Source organism: Pteropus alecto, unplaced genomic scaffold (assembly GCF_000325575.1).
Source record: "Pteropus alecto unplaced genomic scaffold, ASM32557v1 scaffold42, whole genome shotgun sequence".
In the NCBI taxonomy this organism is placed as follows: domain Eukaryota; kingdom Metazoa; phylum Chordata; class Mammalia; order Chiroptera; family Pteropodidae; genus Pteropus; species Pteropus alecto.
Genome location: NW_006434825.1, coordinates 1704814 through 1719644, shown reverse-complemented (window position 1 = coordinate 1719644; position 14831 = coordinate 1704814). Strand labels below are relative to the sequence as shown.

Genomic DNA, 14831 nt, shown 5'->3' with positions numbered 1-14831 from the left:
GCGAACAGCATGGCACATGAGGGAGCTGATGAGGTTAACCGTGGCTGGGTCTCGGGTTGTGGGGTGTGGCTGAAATGTGAGACTTGAGAGGGAAGCAAGGACGAATGAAGCAGGACTGTGACATGGCCAGGCATGGAGAAGGGCAATGTGTCTTCTGACACAGGTTCATTCATGCCCCTTGAACCGGGCTGGGCCTTGAGGATACAGCAAGGAACAGACAGACCAGTTCTCTGCTTCCACGGCCTTACATTCTAGCGGGGAGCAAAGCAGGAAGCATAGGCTGGTACCAGGGGTATGAGGAGGTCTGAGCAGATAGGAGCTACCAGACAATAAAATGTGAGTCTCTACGCCTCTGAGCGCTCAGAGACAGGATTTTCAGTTGAGTCCAGCCCACCGGGCCGCACTGGGGCTTTACAAGAGTCCTCGACATTCAGCCTCACTGGCCCTTACATCAGTGCTCACAGAGTCACGAATGTGGGGTTTTCAATAAAAGTGCAGGCAATGGGCCCAGAGGGAGCCCTGGCTCAAATGAGCTTTTATATTTTTATGTGGAATGTAATCACGTTTGGTCATGATCGAGGCTGCCCCGTTACTGCTATTTGAGCATTAATGGTTCTAAGGGGGATACGCGTCTTTGGCGATACGTGCTTACAACTGAAAGCAACAGGATGTGCTGATTCTAGGAGCCGCTGCAAAACCCCAAGAACACTGAACCCTATAGGGCTGATGGGTGTGGCCTCTGGGGGCTTGGCTGAGAGGGCTGGTGTTGCCCACAGGTCCAAGAGTGGCCAGACGGAGGCAGGGGCCTCTCGGACGGGACGATTTGGCTTGGTAGTTTTCACAAGCGGATGCCCAGGGGTAGCGTCATAAAAGTAATAATGACTCAGTATGGGCAGGTTCTTTACATGCTTTATCTACACGTTTTCAGAACTCCACAGGTGATTCCCATCCATTAGACTCATTTTCCACGTGGACAACCTGGGGCTAGAAAGGTTGGTGGTTTTCCCAGGAGGACACAGTCTGTGTGTTTCCTATGAGTTCCACAGCAAATGACCACAAACTGGGTCACTTAAGATGACAGAACTTTATTCTCTCATAGTTTCAGAGGCCAGAAATCCCAAATCAAGTGTTGGCAGGGTGGGTTACTTCTGGAGGCTCCGAGGGAGAAACTGCCTCAAGCCTTTCTTGCTCCTGGTGGTCACCAGCAGCCCTTGCCCGTCCGTGACTTGTAGTGCATCACCCTGATCTCTGCCTCCATCTTCACGTGGCCTCTTCTCTCTGTGTTTGTGTCCTCTCCTCTACTTAAAAGGACATCCGTCATTGGCTATAGAGTCTACCCTAAAGCCAGGGTGATTTAATCTTGGGATCCTTAACTATTTACATCTACAAAGGCTTTTTCCAAATAAGGTCACATTCTAAGTTTCTGGTTGGACAAAAATTTTGGGAGAGCATGATACAACCCAGCACTGTGAGTAATGGGGACAGAAGCTGGACTCGGTCTCTCTGAGTGCAAAGCCACTCAAGCAGGAGACATGGCTGTATAACGCTGTGTTTGCCACAGTATCTCTGGCTTCCTGGCTTTCCACTGAGTTTCCTTCTATTTTTCCTTATTTTTTAACTGCATGCTGGCTCCAAACCATTTCTTACAAGTACAGACCTGGCCTCTGCAAAACTCTCCCTAGCCAGGAACATGGAGAACTCTAGAAGAATCACAAAGATCCAAAGACTATAGGGAAACACTACAATGTAGGAAATAAGAGAAATGTACTATTCTGGGAATGAGACCCAATACTGAGTCTTGTCTCTGATGCTCATAAGCTGGTTCCCTCAGGTAAGTTACTTTACCTCTCTGATCCTCACCTTCCCTGGCTGTAAATTCAGCATGAAATCCCTAAGGTTTACTTAGTGAAAATAATGGAGCTAATGGGTGCAAAGGTTTTGAAGGTTCCTGGCAGACAGTAGTTAATCAACAAATGTTTATTCTGAATCTGCTCACACCTCTTCAGTGAGGAGAGGCAGACCCCTAAAAGGAGAAATGTTACCCAAGCCCCATCAAATGGAAGGTGAATGAGTGTAGAGATATAATTGCATGTGGCAGGCACAAACATACAGAGAGAGAGAATATATACAAGTATATATTCTCCAAGTTGTAATGAATCATTGTCTGTGGGACTATCTACTCCCTTCTCTATTTATCCATTTGTTTGTCCATCCATCTCTTTTGTTGAGTGCCTGTACCATGTGCCAGATCCTGCTTAAGCACTGCTCTTATATCATTTATCTTCACACCATACCTGTGAAGTCTTTATTATTACCCTTGCTTACCAATAAGTCAACTGAATTTGTCCCCAAGTCCATATGAACTGAGTGGCTTAGCTGACACTCAAGCCATGTCTGGCTGACCATGGAGCCAGCCCCTTCACCATCTGTAGCACTGTCCATGACAGTGGCCAGAGGGACACCCAGGAGGTGCCTGGGGAGCAGAGAGCATCACAGTTAACTCCTTTTGGCTGGCTCTGGAAAGGGTTGATGGAGAAGTAGCATTTGGGTAAGGTCACACAGCTCATAAATCATCTGGGGCTCACTGTGTGATGGAGAGCACATGGACAGTAGAAGAAATATCTACATCAAAAAGTTGTCAAGAGTCTACGGCCATACCACCCTGAACACACCCAATCCTGTCTGATCTCAGAAGCTAAGCAGGGTCGGACCTGGTTAGTACTTGGATGGGAGACCACCCAGGAAGACCAGGTGCTACAGGCGTTAAAAAAAAAAGAAAAAGAAACAAAAATGGTTGACAAGAGAACTTGAGAAAAAATATACCTTATAGAGACAGAAAAGGTGTAAATTTTCACAGGACCTACTGAAGCAGAACACGACTTGCGGGGATATGTGCAACAGAAATGCATGTACACACGTATGAAGAGACATGTACAAGAATGTCCGCTGCGGCGCCACACGTAACAACTCTAAATAACCCAATGCCCATCTATAGTAAAAATGGTAGAGTGTGCTATATTTGCACAAAGATATAATTTAGAGTAACGAAAATGAACTACAACTGCAAGCAACGACATAAATAGATCTCACAAAATACAATGTTGAGCAAAGAAGTCAGTATATACTATATGATTCCATTTATAAAAAGTTCAATAACAGGCAAATGCTGCTCTATGGGGTTAGGACTGGGTTAGTGGTTACCCTAACAGGGGGCATGATGGTTGGAAGATCTGAGTGCTGTTCACAATGATCTGAGTGCTGTTCAGTCTGTGAAATCCATCAACCTGTACACGTATGACCTGTGAACTTCAATGCTAATTTATACTTGAATACAAAGTGTTTATTAATTATACAGAACAGCATCTGGCACATAGAACATTTTTAGTAAGTGCTAGTTTTCTTTCCTCAAATGATTCCATCACAACCTCTACAAGAAAAGAAATCTCCACTTATAAATGACATCTATGACATCAACACACTGGAGACAGAGGGAAGGTCAGGGAATTTGGATAGAGGGGGTGAGGAAGACATGTCTGTTTAAGTCGCTGTGGGTTTCCTGAGCTGGGACTTCTGAGCCATGTCAAAGTGGGTAGCCAATAATGGCTCTGTCTATTTTTTCCAAAAGCTTTGAAAAATCAAGCTGAATTCTCAGGTCTTCCAAAGTCCTGTTGATCTGGCCACTGCTTACCTCATCAACTTGCTCTCATCCATGATATCCAGCCACACTGACCTTTCTCTGGCTTCTTCCAGATGTCTGATTCTCAGCTCCATGGCAACCTCTCAGCCTAAAGGAGCTTCCCACTAAATTGTTCTTTTTTTTTTTTTATAAAACTATGTTCTTCTATAATATTGGGATTCTCTCAGATGTTAATTTCATAAACATTAATTTGGCCGTTTGCTTATTTTCTTGTCTTCTACCGAATTTATGTTCATTCTCGTATTTCCAGTATATATCAGAAAACATTTTTCACATAGTAGGCTTTCAAAAAAGACTGAATAAATTGAATCAAAAACACCTTAGGTTCTTCGGAAGAATATAGATTTTTCTCACCAAAATATTTTCCATTCTGAGTATTTTCACTCAGGTAATAAGGCTCTGAGATCACAATGATCCTCAAAATCCTAAATCATTCAACTAGAAGAGTTTTTTTTCAATATAGGGATTTCAAACTACAACACAGGAACCAGAAAAATACATGAACAAATAGTAGATGCCACTAATAGAAAGTGATGGGAACAGTGGCAAACTGAAAAGCCGGCATATGATCAAGCAAAATGCGGCAACTACTGACGAGTGCGATCCAACTGCTGCCATTTTGGAATGCAGATCCTGCTACCTAATCCTTCAGTTTTCTAAAAGAAGCCAAAAATTCACATTTTTTTGTATGTGCACACTGCCAATATTTTAGTATTGGTAATAAATATAATGTTTCTTAAGAATGTGTTGCCCATATGTAGCAAACTATTTCTGCAGGCTGCCTGAAGTTGACATCCTCGTTTCTGCCCCAATCGGCTGTTTTACAAAAGGGGAACCAGGCCGCAGAGAACGCGGATGGCTCATTAGGGATCTCACAGTTAGTGTGTGGCAAGATGTGTTCTGGGACCCGGGCTCAAAGCTCAATGCTATTGCTACTCTACCCATGATGAGAAAGGCTCCATGTACACATCTGGCTTAAAGGAGAGAAACCAGCCATCATAAAACTCGATTACGTCTTGGAAGAAGCACATTATATTGAGAAGATCCTATGTGCCTCTCTTTATCAGCATTAAATGAAAACTAATAGCCCAGTTGTGAGGGCCCATCACAATAATTTTAGGAAAGGGGAGCGAAGCTGTTTTAACATTTGCTATTAATTTACAGCCAACCTGGAGACAGAGTTCCACACTAGGTGCCCCATTTGAAAATGCTTCTTTGTGAAGACCTGAGCCTTCTCTGCTTGCAGCAGCTCCCTTTTTAATTCTGTCTCAGCAGCTTGGACCTAACCCTGTTATAGAAAGAGTAATCGTAAATCTGCATGAAGTTTCTGATGATTAGTTTTGTTTGGAATTGGGCCAAAGAGCCAGACTTTTGCCAATTCCATATGTACATGTAAGTTCTTTCAAGAAAGAATGCATTAATCCTTCCCACTGGGCTGGGGATGAGGAGAGTGCCTCCACGACTTTAGTTATATGTTTAAAGAGTATGCCAGGACCACTTAAGAGGCATTTTAATAAGGGGTCTCACTTTATCCTCACTGCAGCACTGAGGGGCACACATTATGAATTTTTTAGACAGATGAGAAAACTGAGACTCGGATTTTAAGTAACTTGCCCAAGCGCATGCAGCTAATAAAATGTCAGCTGGGGTGTGACCCTGTCCCATGTGATTGCGAAATCCCAGTTGCATGGACACACAGCTGACATGGACAGTTCATTGTGTACGAAATGATGCCAATGACTGCATTTTGCCAATTAGCCAGTGGTGGATGATCCATGTTGCCGATCAACCATCTTCCTGGCTTCCTTTCTCCTTCTTAAAACTCTAACGATATGCACGGTGGCAGCAGTTGACTCAGAAAGGAGTTGAGAAAAAGAATTAGAAATGAAAGAGAAAAGCAGCCAATGGTAAAAATGCTTACCATACTATTTAAAAGAGAAAAGAAAGAAGAAAAAATGGCAATGTAAGAGCTCGAAATTCTGGATATAAAGAAGACTTTAAAATGCATTTAATTATTCAGTGCTCAGTCCTGGCAATGAAGAGCGGGTTCCTGACAGTCTGCAATGACTGCAGTAATTTGAAGGTTGTAAGAAGGCAGTATGCCGAGGGCAGAGAGTCAATACATTGGGTTCCAGGCAATCAGGACTTACCCCTCTTCTCGCCTCTCACTAGATGTGTGTCGGTGAGTAAGCTGACTGTGTCTCCTTCTTCCTCTCAGCTTCTGTACCCAAACAAGGATAGCACCACCCAGTAACAGACTAAATTCCCAGGCCAGCCTTCAGAGGAAAACAGAAGCTGTCAGAGGAGAATTTCCACATGCTTTAAGTCAATCTCCATACTTACATCTGCTCCCGTGTCCTCCACCTTCCTCCTGTTAGCTCAACTCAGAACCACATCTGCCTGATTCTGAAGACCCCAGGGTATGGAAACACAAATTGGAATATGTGATTTTGTTGGCAGCGTGGATTTCATTGCTGCAAAAGAGAGAGAACTTGCCTTTCCAAAGCTGAGATAGGCTGGATTTTAGAGCATTTCTCTCCTGACAGCTGTAGAACCTCCAAAGCAGAAATCTCTTACAAGAGGTGTGTGTTTTTGGATGTGTGTGTGTGTGTGTGTGTGTGTGTGTGTGTGTGCACGCGCGCGCACATGCATGTGCACTTTGGAATCTTAAGCAAAAAAGAGGCAACACATCAGACCCTCATTTGGAAGGATCTCCTGCATAAACCCATTTTGGGGACAACGAAGACTTCAGAATTTATAAAGAATTTAGACTTGGTTCCGAGCTAGGCTGGCAGGCGGAAGGCGGAGTATGTTGGTACAAATGCAGGTGGGAGGTAGATTTAAAGCTCGGAGAAGTTCTCTCCTGTTGGCTTCTATTTTACCACTCAAGGCTGGAATACGAAATTAATTTGTGACCAGAGGAAGGAATGGGGGCAATAAGAGGAGAGTGGTTTTAGAGCATGGAGTGAGTGGTTCATCTTTCCCAACCATTTTGTCTCCACCGGATTAAGGACAGAGAAGCAACTGTCAGAAAACGGAGTTGTGAGAATACTTCAGAGACCACCTTCTTTGATTTTACGGTAAGAAAACTACATTCTAAGGAGGTGGTGACATGACGCTTCGCTCCCAGCGATAAATTAAGGTGGCGGCTCTCAACTAGGGGCTACTTTAACCTCTCATCCCCAGAATATACTTGGCAATATCTGGAAACAATTTTGGTTGTCACAGCTATTGTGAAGGGAGCGAGTACGGCCATGGGTATGCGGTGAATGGGACCAAGGATGCTGCTAAACATATGCTACAGCACAAGATAGCCATGTGACAAAGAACGATCTAGGCCAAAACGTCAAGAGTTTCCAGGTTGGAAAACCCTGGATCGAAGTAAGATTCGACTTGTACAAAGATCTATTACCCTCTCAAAGCAGCCTGGGCTTGTGGTCAGTTGAAAACCCTTGAATGTCCCCTCCCCAACTGTGTCCCCCACACTCCTTAGATAAGTGACTCTCTGGACCTCGGTGTGTGAACCCACATGACACCTGACTAAGGTTAACCTCTTGGCTCCTATCTTGTAGAGTTAAACAACCAAACATTGGAAATATCTGGGTATAATAATTGCTGGACAGAGGTTTGTGGTTGAATCAGGAAATAACAAAAGTCGATTTCCAACTGTGAAAACCCCTGAAAAAAAAGAAGCTAATAGAAAAATTGGATATTCGAGGTATGTTATGAGTTTAAATGAACTGCGAGCTAAAATAAACTAGCTGATCACCCAACACAAATGGTAATTGTGGGTTGAATTTGGTTTAGGTATACTGCAGTTGTAGGTAAATACACTGAATGCTAATGGTTTTATAATAGTCTTATTAATTCACTCTTCGTAGTTAATGTCTAAGATAAACTCTGTGTCTTTAGAGTAATTTATGCATTCCACTTTTAGAGAATTCCAATTGAATGAATATGAACATAATCATTTTACACAAATGTTCTCCGAGGAGGGAGCAGGAAGTATGAACCGGGCAGAGACTCCCCACTGCTTTATTCATAATGGATCAGCCGATTCATTCCTTATTAATTTAATGGAGTACAAGTAAGCAGCGTAACAGCTTGAGTTTAGGAGTGTTTCACAAATGGGGCTTTTTGTCTGTAATCGCTTAATCCTGCTGGCTAGGCCTCATAAATTTAATAAAAGAGGGAACTGGGTTTTAATTAAGTCCCAGGAATGAGGCTGCGTCAAAGACACAAGCACCCCTGACAGACACAGGGGTAAAGTGTGTTTGGTTAATATCCCATGCTAACAGCCTCCTGGCCCAGGGAGCCCCTCACTGGAACCTTTTGATGTCTAGCTGGAGGGGAAATCCTTTCCCCTTCATCGGCTTGCTTCTCGAAGGGCAGTGAGAAGACAGCAGATGACTATGAGCTCTTGCCAGCCCGGACCTCCCCGCCGAGCTGGTGTTCAAGCAAAACAGACACGAATGTCCCTTCCTTTTGCATCTGTCCACATCTGGCTGGGAAACAGAGACAGCTGACCAGAACCCCAGTCCGTGGAAAAGGTGAAGAATTATTTTCTAGGAATTTGTGTGCGCTATGGGAAAAAATTGGGGCTTCCAGGCCAGGCCGACTCGGATTCAAATCTCAGATGCACACTATAATAGCTACAGGTCCTCGAAGAGGATGGTGTTGATGCTTTGCTGTTATTATAAAGATTAGATAAGTTTCTATGGTCTAGCCCTTTACAAAATAGAGACTCATTGAGGACATTCCATGAAAGAAAGTTAGTATCGTGGTTATCACTTCCTACATAAAATAGAAATGTCCTTTTATGAAAAGTATGATGAGCTCAAATGGAAAATTTTCCCTGTCATTCCCTGTGAATATGCCCAGAAAGTTTCCACTTTCAAAGCCTCTGGTGGATCTCTCTGTGCTTCTGCAAAGTCCCACCTACAGCCCCTGGTGGCAGATCGTGTCTGATCCATGGAAACCGTGGCAGACAGAAAAATGGCCCTGAAGATGTCCACATACTACTCCCTGAACCTGTGAATGCGTTTCCCTATGTGGCAGAAAGGGCTTTGCAGATGGATCGTGAGGGCATTGACGAGAGGCGATTACCATTGAGGATCCGAGCCGGCCCAGTGTCATCACCTAGGTCCTCAAAGGTGAAAGAGGGAGTCAGGAGAGTCAGAGCCAGAGGCGGCAGCATGAGAAAGCCCCTGTGGCTGGCTCAGAAGATGCAGGAAGGGGCCAAGGAATGCAGGAGCCTCTAGAAACTGGAAAAGACAAGGAAACGGATTCTCCCCTAGAGCCTCCAGAAGGAACACCGCCTCGCTGACATCTTGATGTTAGTGCAGCGAGACCCAAATGAGACTTCTGACCTCCAGAACTGTAACTTAATAAACGTGTGTGGTTTTAAGCCCCCAAGTTTGCGGTAATTTGTTTTCGCCACAAGAAGAGACCAACAGAGCTCCCGAGGCCGACAATGTACATCCCCTGGAACCATCTTTCTGTTTCTTTGGAACTTAAACTCTGTCTGATGAGTTCAGCCTGGTTCTTCGGCCCTAACTTCTAGTTCAACTTTTAGTTCCCTAATTTAGGATTATGAACGCCTCCACGCAAGCACAGAACTATAGCCAGTTCTGTTCGGGGAGGGTCTAGCACGTGTTTACGAAATTTTGCTCATTGGAGTGAAGGGCTAAAGCTGCAGATTTGCTGGGACTATGTTTTCCTCGAAGAGCAAACTGTTTGGATAAAAGAGCTCTGCTCTTACCAAAAGCAATAAAAACAGCAGAAATGATTCTTACCGTGATGAAGATGATGAGGACGTCATTACAACTTATTGAGCAACTTACTGGGACCACCCCAGTCCCATAACTTATTTCTAATTCTCACGAAAGCCTCACATTGCAGCCAATTTGAATTCCTATTATACTAGTGAGAACACTGAGAGGATAGTAATTTGCAGAACTATGTTTCAAACCCAGTATCTTCTGGTTACAAAGCTCCTGATCTTTCCATTGCGAGAAAACTCAAGGATAATTCCTAGTTGTGCAAACAGCTATTGTTTAATTAATTTTTTACGTGATTATGACGTTCTCGTTGTTAAAATTTTAGGAACAATTTTAAGGAAAAAAGTAAAGCAACATTACTTTAAATTTCACCAACTAAAGATAACACATTCTACTTCCTTCAAGTATCCTTTCTCCAGTTCCTCCCTCCAGTGAATATGTATTGCATACTGCTTAGCAGTCAAGCCATCGACGACCGACTGGCTGACACGCTGGTCTCTGAAGTCAAGGGGCTTGTAGAGCAGCGGGGACATAGTCACAGAAAGAGTAGAAGACAGTGCTGTGTGACAAGCCATTATAGATGGATGCACATAACCAGGCCCTCTAATCTAGACTGGGGTGAGGGAAGAGCAATGACAGGCTGAAGCTTAAAGGACAAATCAGATGTTGGGGAGGAGATGGAATGTCCCAGGCATAGGAAAGTGCTTGAACACAAACGTGGAGTGAAATACTGAGGGAGAGATGTGGGGGAACAGAGGTGGCTAACGAAGCAGAAACCGTGGAGGGTTAATATGGCCGTATATTTGTTATACCCAAACCTGCCACTTTCCCCGTGTCTGACCTTGGGGTAATACCTTGCTTCATTTCTGGGTCTCAGTTTCTTACTCTCAACATCCACACCTAGTGGTCATACATATCAGATGACAGGACTTGTTTCCATTGTTGTATTTTGGGCACTTTCTTTGTGCCAAGCTCTGTTCCAGCCCTTCATTTACATTAGCTCACTTCATCCTCATCTTTACCCTGTGAGAAAGTTTCTATTATTGTGCCCATTTTACAGATGATGAAAATGAGGCAGAAAGGGTGTCAGGGGCGGAGGGGACAGAGCTGAGATTCAAACTCAGGATGTCTGGCTCCAGAGTTCAAATACTAATCACTAAGCTACATGCATATCAAAAGAGACAACAGCGTATCTGATGTTCAATACAAAAGATGTTGGAAAGTGATGATCAGAAGTCACCCACACAGGGTGAATTTTTGCCTCTTGCATATCTGGTAGATCGATCTTTAGCTATTAATAATTGCTAGTATGTATTTAAAAATGTTTTCAAGCACAATACTAGATCTTTGCATGAACTGCCTAACTTAACCCTCAGATCATCACCATTATGATTCTCGTTTAATTCATAATGAAACAAAGGTTCAGAGAGGTCATATTATTTTCCTGAAGGCATGCAGCTAGGAAGTGGTAGAATTTTTATAGGAACTAGGTAGGGGCCTCGAGTCTATATGCTGAACCACATCAATAAATTTAGCATTATACCTGAGGGAGTTATGGAGAATCACCCAGGCCCAGCAGACCGAAGCTATGCCATACCCGGACGAAAGGAGAAAGTCTTCTCTCCTGGTCATGCCCGCAGGAAAGCCAGGGTAAATGGTGTCTAGGGACAATGCATCATGCTTACATCCTCTCTAGCCACATTCTACTGCAGTATTTGCAAAGATGGCTGATTTTATGGTGCTCCCATAGACTGGGCCCTGGGAATCTCATCCCTCTCAGGCTTTCTTGTGCTGCGCCTGCTGTGGGAGCTGGGTGCAAAGCCCTCACGCTACCCCCGGCCCTGGACTGAACAACTTCTACTTTTGTTGGTATCAGACACCCATTGTGTCCCCTACTGGGCCACCTGGGCCCCGCAGTGGCTCCTGCCAGTCCTTTCGGGGCTGGAGGCTTCTGAGGGAGGGGGAGAGGCTTGGTACACAGGATCAGCAAAGCTGTGCAACTTAATTCCAGGAGCTGTGCTCGGTGGGTAATTCAATGTGCTCTGTTTACGCCCTTGGTTGTCTAATCAGAGCCTTTTTATTAAAGTTTGTACAAAGCTTCCTACGCATTAAAGCAGCATTTGGTAAATGGGCTTACTTTGGGAGGCTGAGAAGCACAGAGGCATTGAGGTACTTGTCTGGGGCGGAGACACCTGGGGCCTTGCTACAGATTTATGTATTAAACAACCCGATGCTCCTTTCCTACTCCACAGAGCAGCCCTTTTTTATTCATCAACATGGGAGGGGGACTTCTTACCCTCCAGCATTGCGATCGGTCCAGGAAAGAGAGAAGAGATGATGGGAAGGAAAGTTTTACTAAGTGCCTTCTATGTGCCCTTTGCATTGCTGAGCTGCAACTTCCTCAAACATAAATGAGTTCTTAATAATGAAGATAATGGTTCTAACACCACCAACTAACAGTGAACAGTTACCGAATGTTCTGCATGCCAGACACTGTGCTAACTGCTCCATGAGCATCCTCCCACCAATCTTTACAACATCCCTGAGGGATGGGTACCATTTTATAGACAAGGAGAACAAGGAACAGGGAGGTTGAGGAAATTGCCCATGACTGCAGAGCTTCTAGGGTCAAAGGCTCTATTTTGTACTTTGATGGTTTGTCTTCCGGAGCCTGTGCATGTAACTGAGATGCCTGCTTCCCACTATCCAGGCAGGGGTACTTGGATTAAGATAGTAAAATGCACAGTGTACTGTCTTCCCATTCCAAAGCAGCACTGCAAATGGAGACTAAAAGTTAATCTAACTGGGGAGGTTAGGGAAGCCTTCCTGGAGGAGGTGACCCCTCTAGTATCTTGCTTTTCTGGCTCTGGGTGGACATATAGGTGTCAGAAAGAAAAGGTGTGTCTATCTCCTCCAGTGAAAAGAACAGAAAGAAGACCATGGGAAACAAAGCCTTTTCCATTAACAGCAAATCCCTTTGCCCCTGCAAAATATATATACATAAATAAAAATAAAACAAGAAAACCTGTTGGCTTTCATTCAAGGGTAGTTTTCTTTTTCTTTTTTTAACGACAGCCACCTTCCTTATCCAACTACTGATTTTCAGAGAGATTATTGGAACTTACACCAAATTAAGGAAAAGATTAGGTGCACTCTGAAAACATGTACTGCCTCTTTAATATCTCAGGTTTTCTTGAAACATAAAATTATAGCACAATGCATGAAAGGACGCCGGCATTATCCTTTATCACAATACCCAGCCAACTTTAACTCGTCTCAAGTGTTATTATAAGAAATAGAATTTACTGCTATGGACTTCTCTTCAATAGTACTCCTTCTCTGTTTAATGAAATGTCATTATTCCAATACAAACCCTTTCTTTTTGCAGCCTGTTCCCCCCCACCCAGCCACTATATTTCATTTCCTGCAGTTACGTGATATTATTGCCTTTTTTCCACAGCTATTGATTTAGGTGTGTATGGTTATTACAATGCAAAATAAAACGGCTCCCCCATCCATTCTACCTTGTACCATTGAACATTAACTTAATTTGTTTCAAATCTGCATTTGATTTGGCAAGGAAACCATTTATCTTTATGAAGAAAGCCCTCATAAAGTAGAGAGTTTAGGAGATCACTGCTTTAAAAATTTAATAGCCTTGTGTCTTATACACCAGAAAAATGAATTAAACCTTCAAATAGTATATGTCTCACTGTAACCTTTTTGCATTTCATACTATGTTTAATTTATTACATGCTAGAGGAGGGAAGAAATTAGAGGACCGATCGCAGGATGTGGCTTGCTTTTGCATTGCATGAATAAAGTTGAGGTCTACCACGCACGAGCATTGGGATTTGCTGCAAATCCTCATTCAGCTCAAGCTGAAGTTGGCGCTGTAGTTTCAGGTGGTATGAGCTTGGGTTTTGTCCACGGTTCTTTGTGGTCGGAGAGGGGGCGCCATCCCCAGAGTACCTGAAGTGCAGGCTAGGAAAGAGGGAAGGAGGTCAAAGCAAGAGCTAATGGAGGTCTGAAGATCCAAAAATAATTACAGGCTTTCACTCAGAAGTCCTAGGCCACCTCGAAGAGGGTAAGGAACAACGCCTGAGCCTAGGTCTCACACAGGACCAGAAGACACTGATATCAGTGCCAAAAATTCTGTTAGAAGGAAGGGCTGAGGCTCTAGCCTTTGCTCCTTCTCTCTTTCTGAATCTCCTTCTCCTCTTTCTTGCCATCTCAGTCTATGAGATATGTGGGCAACACAGAACTCCAGGCCAACAGAAGGTGAGGCTTGAAGAGTAGAAAACTATAAACTTGTCAATTCTCACTTAAATAAAAATATGGTTCAATTTGTATTTTCGAATTCAGGGTCAGTAAATACATTGCTATGTAAGTTTCTTTCTTCCCCACCTCCTCCTCCTCTACCACCACCATAAATGCTATAAAATACTTTCATGTGCCTGATATGTTCAACACTACATGTATTCTCTCCTCCGACAATACAATGCCAAATTATAGGTACTATATCTATCCTTTTTTTTTTTTGCCAGAGAATACAGGAAAGTATGAGAATGTGAAGTGAATTGCCCATTGTCAAGATTTGATTCCAGGTATTTTTAATCCAAAATCATGTTGCATGTGTGGTGTGCTTTCACTAAATAATTTTTAGCTCACAATAACCTCTCATTTATTTAGGACTTTTGTTCTCCGAAGATTCAGTTGCTTGACTATAATCATCTTACGTTTGAAACGCAATCTACAGAACTAGCCATGCTCATAGGAAGGGGGAAAGGGTCTAAGGCTTGGCTAGAGATCAGGGTCAGAGGAATGCTTCTCTGTCTCTATTGATTGCTGATAACTTCTAATGCTGGTCTGGAAGCCTGAAGTGCCTCCTTGATTTGTATTGGCTTCCCTAGTCTTAACTTGTCTTCAGAGCTCTTTTTTACTTTTTAATTATGAACTACTTTATTGAGTTATAATTTCCATGCAGTAAAATTCACAGATCTTAAATGTACAGTTCAATGAGTTTGTGTAAATGCATATACCTGTATAACCACTACCCCTAATAAGGTACAGAACACTTCCATCACCAGAGCTCCCTTCCTGCAGAAGGGTACTTCTAATTATATCATCTCCAGCAAATCTCTTTTTTCTTTGAAAAATACGTTTGTGATAAATAGCTAACATTTATATTATATTTACTATGTGGCAGGTCTTCTGCTAGGCTATTTCCATGGACTATCTCATTTAACTTACACATTTCTTTATGTAGATATATTATTATGCTCATTTTGAAGATAAAACAGAATGAAAGAGGTTAAGCAACTGGCCCAAGGCCACGCATGAGGGTCAGGAAC

General features: G+C 43.3%; 1 pseudogene; it reads left to right on the top strand.

The window, feature by feature from the left end:
• Positions 1 to 2644: 2644 nt before the first annotated feature.
• Positions 2645 to 2763, top strand: LOC112478294 (annotated as a pseudogene).
• The last annotated feature ends 12068 nt before the right edge of the window (positions 2764 to 14831 follow it).